At 37.4% G+C, this 7,289-nt stretch overlaps 1 protein-coding gene across 1 annotated transcript in view; it reads right to left on the reverse strand.

Moving 5' to 3' along the window:
• GALNT17 (polypeptide N-acetylgalactosaminyltransferase 17) overlaps positions 1 to 7,289 on the reverse strand; it is a 409,742-nt gene that overhangs the window by 94,250 nt on the left and 308,203 nt on the right. The gene's annotated exons all lie outside the window — the stretch shown is intronic.

The following is a 7,289-nucleotide window of genomic DNA, read 5'->3' on the forward strand; positions in this document are numbered from 1 at the left end:
GTATATATATATATACACGTATATACATACATATATATAGTCCCATATATAGTCTCACACACAGACACACACACGTGTGCGTGCGTATATATTCAATGTATATATGTGTGTACCTTTTTTTTCCCCCAAAATGTTCACCTTGGTCCTTATAAAAATGCCAAATTCTTGTTTACAAGTCCTCTATAATCTTGGAGGATATAGTGGCTCCAACCACATTGCTGCCACTACATGTAACAGTTTCCTCTTCCTTTCTTTGCTCCAGCCATACGGAACCCCTGAAGTTCTCTCCCATGTTTTCCTCTTGGAATTCTAAACTTTTGCATATGCTTTTCTCTTTGATTGAAATTTTCCTCTTCTTTTTTTAAACCACTTTATTGAGGTATGACAGACTTACAAAAAGCTATATATATTCAATATATACAACTTGATGAGTTTGAAGATAATTATATACCTGTGAAACCATCACCACAATCTATAAATATATCCATCACCTCCAAAAGTTTCCTCCTACATTATTTATTTATTATTATTACTATTATCATATTACTACTATTTTGTGATAAGAACACTGAAATCATATGATCATCTCGATAGATGCAGAAAAAGCATTTGACAAAATTCAACATTCATTCATGATAAAAATTCTTAACAAATTAGGTATGGAAGGAACATAACTCAGTATAATAAAGCCCATACATGATAAGTCCACATCTAATATCATATTCAGTGATGAAAGGTTGAAAGCTTTTCCTCAAAGATTAAGAATAAGACAAGAATGCCCACTGCCACCATTCATATTCAACATAGTACTGAAAGTCCTTGTCAGAGCAATCATACAAAAAAAAAGGAAAAAGAAAAAAAGAAATAGTATCAGAATTGGAAAGGAAGAAGTAAAATTTTCTCTATTAGCAGACACAATTTTATAAATAAAAATCCTAGAGACTCTTCAAGAAAGTATTAGATCTAATCATGAATTCAGTAAAGTTTCAGAATTTATAATTAGCAAACAAAAACCAGTAGCATTTCTATACACTAACAACAAATTACCTGAAAAAGAAATAAAGAAAATGATCCCATTTATAATAGCATCAAAAACAATAAAATACCTAGGAGTAAACTTAACCAAAGAGGTAAAAGATCTCTACTATGAAAAAGGCATAAATAAATGGAAAGTTTTTGTGTGTTCATAGATTAGAAGAATAAATATTGTTAAAATGTCCATACTCCCAAACGCCATCTATAGATTCAATGTAATTCTTGTCAAGCTTCCAATGGCTTTTTTTTTTTTACAGAAGTAGAAAAAATAATCCTAAAATTTATATGGTACCACAAAAGACTCTGAATAGCCAAAGCAATCTTGAAAAAGAACAAAGCAGGAGGCATCACACTTCCTGATTTCAAGCTATAGTATAAAGCTATAGTAATCAAAGGAATGTGGTACTGGCACAAACACAGACAAATGGATCTATGAAAAAGAACTGGGAGCCCAGAAATAAACCCAAGCATATATGGTCCACGAATATCTGACGAGGGAGCCAAGAATACTCAATATAGAAAAGAATATCTCTTCAATAAATGGTGCTTTGATCATGAAACTCCTAGAAGAAAACATAGGAAAAAAGTTCCTTGACATGGGTCTTAACAATGATATTTTTGGACATGACGTCTAAAGTAAAAGCAACAAAATGAAAAATAAAAAGCTTCTACACAGCAAAAGAAACAATCAACAAAGTGAAAAAAAACAACCTAAGGAATGAGAAAAATATTTGCAAACTACATATCTGATATGGGGTTAATATCCAAAATATAGAAAGAACTCATAAAACTCAGTAGCAAAAAAGTAAATAATCCAACTTAATAAATGAGTAAAATGTCCTTCTTTGGACATTTTTCCAAAGAAGATATATGAGAGGCCAACAGGTACATGAAAAGATGCTCAGCATCACTAGTTATCAGAGAAATGCAAATCAAAACCAAAATGAGATATCACCTCACACCTGTTAGGATAGCTATCATAAAAAAGACAAAAATAACAAGTCTTGAAGAAGATGTGGAGAAAAGGGACTCTAGTGCATAGGTGGTGGGGATATAAATTGGTGTAGTCACTATGGAAAACAGAATGGAGGTGCTCAAAAAAATAAGAATAGAACTACCATAAGACCCAGCAATTTCACTTCTGGGAATATGTCCAAAGGGAAAGAAAACACTAACTCGAAAAGATATATACATCTCCATGTTCATAGCAGCATTATTCACAATAGTCAAGAAATGGAAACAAACTAAGCGTCCATCAATGAGTGAATAGAAAAATAAGTTGTGGTATATATATATAATGGAATATTGCCCAACCATAAAAAATGAGGAAATTCTGCCATTTGTAACGCATGGATGGACTTTGAGGATATTATGCTAAGCAAAATAAGTCAGACAGAGAAATACAAAGCTATGTGATCTCACTTATATGTGGAATCTAAAAAAAAAAAAAAAAAAAAAAACACAAAAAACCCAAACTCATAGAAAAAGAGATCCAATTTGTTGTTACCAGAGGCAGGAAGTGGGGAGGGGAAACTGGAGAAAGGTGGTCAAAAACGCAAACTTCCAATCACAAGATAAATATTTACTAGGGAGATGTAATATACAGTGTGATGAATTTATTTACTGCTGCATGATAGGTATGAAAGTTGAGAGTAAATCTTAAAAGTTATCACTCAAGAAAAAAAATACTTTGCTTCCTCTTTTTGTTTTATCTATATAATATGATGGATGTTAAATAAACTTATTGTAGTAATCATTCCACAATATATGTAAGCGAAACCATTATGCTGTAAATCTTAAACTTATACTGTGATAAATGTCAATTATATCTTAAAATAAATAAAAATATTTCTTAAAAAATCACTTAGCAAAAGATCTACCCTTTTAGATCTAAAATACAGATTTTTAAGTGTACGATAAGCATTAACTATATAGACTATGCTATACAGTAGATCTCTAGGACTTATTCATCTTACATAACTGAAATTGCCTGGAATAGTCTTACTCCCACACTGCACTCCCACACTTTCTTTTCCTATCTAAATTCAACTCATTTTTAACGTCTTAACCATCATTTCCTTAGGAAGCCTCTTCCTGACTCTCTAGACTAGGTTATTTTCCCTTGCTATACTCTCCCATAGCATCTCCCAGCCTGTCTTTTCATACTCATCACACTGGTAATTATTTGTCAAATTAATGGTTTTTCTGCCTGACCATAAATTTCATGGTGACAGAGAACATGTCTATCTACTATGGTATCCCCAGTGAAAGTGCCTGCTGGAGTAAAGAAGGCATTCAACATGTCTCCATTATATTCAAAAGCAATCAGTTGAACTGCTGACCATCTATAATATATGCATCTAGATTAAAGACCAGTCTATGAAACCCCCAAGGCCTACTCTATCCCCAGAATAGACCAAGAATTTTGCTCTGAATTTTGTCACAGATATACTTTAACTCTGTACTGTAAAGACATTCACATAGCCAGACCAATGCCAGCAGGGAAGAGAGAACCAAAGACTCATGCAACCTGGAGGTTAGGAAAACTAAATAGAACTGATGGTCTGGTCCCCTCCAGGAGATACACATCCTTTGCCAAAATTCACCACTCCACAAGTCTGAATGCTTTACCTGTGACCCTTGTGGAGTTTCCGGCAAAAGCTGCACCCAGAAGGTAGGAAGATGATCGCATCTGTGCATCCCTACACCCACTTGTTTACTTACCTCCATCCTGAATCCTTGATCTCACAAATATTTTTAACAACAATGTATACACACAGGAATTCTGCCTTTTGTTCAGTCCTTGAGGTTTTTAATCAAGCTATTTTCTGATAGTTTGAGGATCTGACAATGTCTTTCTACTGTCTGCCTTTAGGAATGGCTGCCTGACAGGATTAGGCAGCCTTGTGTGTCACTCTTTTATACAAGGGTTCAGAATAAGATAGTGCCTTTCCTTCCCAAAGAAGACTGATATACTGGAGAATGGGAAGATTGTTTTTTTTCTCTTACCATTGAGATGTTACAATAATATGCCTCATTAATAGTTTCTGATTAATGTTACTCAAAACAAGATGAAACCTTTCAATTTCTAATCCTATTTATTTTCTGTTCTGGAAAGCTTTTTCTTCTTTCACTATATTGATTGTTTTGGACACAGGCAAGCTGCCTTTCATCTGAGCAACAGCCCTAGAGTCAGCTTGAACCCACAGTAAGACTTTTTATTCTTCCAATTCTTGATACATCTTTACTTACTGAGGAATTTAAAAGTAATGAAAATTTTCAGAGAGTAGTTAGAAAGATTGCAGATGAACCTTTTCCTTGGTGAAAAAAAATCCCAAAGAAAAAGATAGTAGTTATAATTTTCCCATTTATCTAAAGCATGGGATTTTGTGTTATTTTTATAAGTTAATTTGTATAAATGTATGTGTGTATATATTATACAAAGCTCATATTTTTTCAAGCAGTGGGGATGGCTTTCTTAATAATATATTTATTATTCACCTAATTTGTGCTCTAAGCAGTATAAAATAGCACAAAATGAAAGGAGAAGCCATACAGTTTGTAAAACACAGCACCTTACATAAATCAGTCCATGTAAAAGTGAGTGCTGTTCAGGAACCTTGCGGTCACCTGGTCCAGACACCAGCATGTGATGTTAAAGAGAAAGAAGGTGCTGGTACCGAAGGGAAGGTTGTGCTTTGCTGGCTGGAAATAAGGAGAAAGGACGTGCTGCGGGCCTGCGATGACCAGGGGTGGGGGACACCTGGAGGAGGGCCCTGAAAGATGTAGACTCTCACCTGGGCTTCTTTCTGAGAAAAGTATGTATTTGCCAGGAAGCTGGCTAAGTCAGAGTATACAGCAGTGGCTCTCAAACTCAGCCATTTAACAGCATTACCTGGAAGACTTGTTAAAACAGGTTGCCGGACCCCACCCCAGAGTGTCTGAATCAGGATTCTTGGGTGGGCCCGAGAATCTGCATTTGTAACAAGTTATCAGGTGAGGTCCATGGTCAGGGGCCATACCTTGAGAACCATAGAACACGGTGTAGATAATGACTCCACAGACCCTGAACCCACAGCACTCAACTCCCACTTTAAGCATCAGCAGAAAACCAAGGCTTCTATGGAGTCAGTTTGTAGCTTACAGGAGGACATAGTCTAGGGGAAGGAAGTAAGAGGTATAAACCTTCCCCTACCTCCCACGTGGAAGCTGGATATGCCTAGGCATACAGTAAGAGGCAGCTGATACAGGAGGGTGGTATCTACCCCTGATCCATCCAGCACTCGCATAAAGACATGCAGAGAGCAGCCAAGGGAGAAATGAATGGGACCCTCTCCTCCTTCGGGGATAGGGGCAGCCACACAGGATTGTCACCACTATCACCACCAAGCCTGACCTTTGGCAGGTCCAGGTTGCTGCAAAGCAAATGCCTCATGAGTGTGAGGAGATCAACATCTCAGCAAGCCTTAAGCAGTGAGTTACACTGTCATATTTTCTGTCTCCCCAGGACATAGCCTATAGTGGCAATCAAATTTGGGGGTCCTACCTCTCCCCATAACCCTCCACCTGTGCCCCTACCTCCAGGGGGACAGTGCTCCACCCATCATCCTGTTCTTCACTCTGTTGGTGATGAGGTCTTATCCTTCCCTGGCTTCCTTCTCATAGCATACAGAGACATTTAAATCTCATCTTAAAATAAAATTAAAAAAGAAAACAACTCTCTCAATGCAGAGCTTCTAGCAGCTCCTTCCTTTCACAGATAAGTACCTGGAATTAGTTATCATCTTCCATTTAGCCACCAACTCCTTCCAATCCACTGCATCTACTCATGTTAAATTTCCAATAGACATTCACTCAGTCATTAATCTAACAGATGTCTATTGAGCCACGTACCCAGCATGATTCTACATGCTTGGGATGCAAAGATTTGTGCCCCACAGAGCTTGCAATCTAGTGAGAGCAAGGTAGACAAAAACAGTATATATGATACATAAGTAAATTTCATGGCTTGCCGGAAGTTCACGAGAGCTGAGGAAAAGAGCAGCAGAGCCGCGCAAGGAGGGTTGAGGAGATGGGAGTAGGGTGGAAATTTAAGTTACAGGCCAAGTTCAACATGCTGGGTCCAGATCTTTTTCTTCAATTAAATTAAAAGCAGATGAAAGACAAGTATATTAGCTATGATAACGTATTTATGAACTTTATAATTGTTTTGCTTTATGAAGAAATCCTACATAAATTCATTGAGGAAAGAACCCAGCCTGGAATTGAAAGCACAGGAAGAGTCTGTGGTCTCCAAAAAGGAGTAATTTTAGTATCTGGAAAAGGTGCCCACCATCTCCTTTGCCCGTGTAGCCTTGCTGTTCACTACACTATGAGGGCACAAAGCCTTGCATTCCACAAAGGGGGCTCAAATGTAGATGAGGGAACAATGGGGTATCTTAAAGGTCCTGAGCAACTAGGGATAAAGCAGAGAAATCACAAACAGAGAGCAGGCTTTGATTGTGGGTAGGAGTTTTGCACTGGGTACCTGCCTGGTAGAACAAAATCAAGAATACAACAGAGGAAAGTGGAAGAAATTCAATAAACATTAAGCCTTACAGTTGTATCCTGAGTCATTTTCAACAAGTTTACTTTCAGGGGATCTAAGTATGCAAAGGTTCAGGACAGGGGGCAACAGACACAGAGATCCCGGCAGGGCATCTTCCCAGCACTAACTCTTCGCAATGTGAAGAGAAACTTGCACCAGGCAGGAGAAGCAAGTCCACTGTTAAGTGGTTATTACCAAGTCCTAAAGAAGTCTCCTCACCCACTGGTGGGGTTCATTGATCTTAACTCTAAGAAGAAGGGGTTGGAATGCATCAATGTGTTTGCTTTTTTATTTTACAGTGGAATTCTTTTTTTCAAAGAAAACTTAAGCGAAACCTAGTGTATAAAATATCTAACAGTCGCCCTGATCTGAGCTGGGAGCCCAGCAAGAGGCACATTCTGCATCCTCCTCACTCCATTCCCCTATCATTCTTCCTAAAAGCATTTCTGAGAAAAGGGAAGGTCCTACTGAACATGATCCTTCTCTCCTCTGGCATCTTATGATTCTATAATGTACATGAACCATCAAAATTCATAGAATGGAATACTATTTTAAGGAGATTAATTTTAAGAAAAATTTAAGGAGAAAATGAAACTGGAAGAGAATGGGAAACAAAATCTCTGGCTAACGTCCAGAGTGGGTCATCTAGGCATGAAGTAAGTTGTTC

The sequence above is a fragment of the Pteropus alecto genome, unplaced genomic scaffold (genome assembly GCF_000325575.1).
Source record: "Pteropus alecto unplaced genomic scaffold, ASM32557v1 scaffold68, whole genome shotgun sequence".
In the NCBI taxonomy this organism is placed as follows: Eukaryota; Metazoa; Chordata; class Mammalia; order Chiroptera; family Pteropodidae; genus Pteropus; species Pteropus alecto.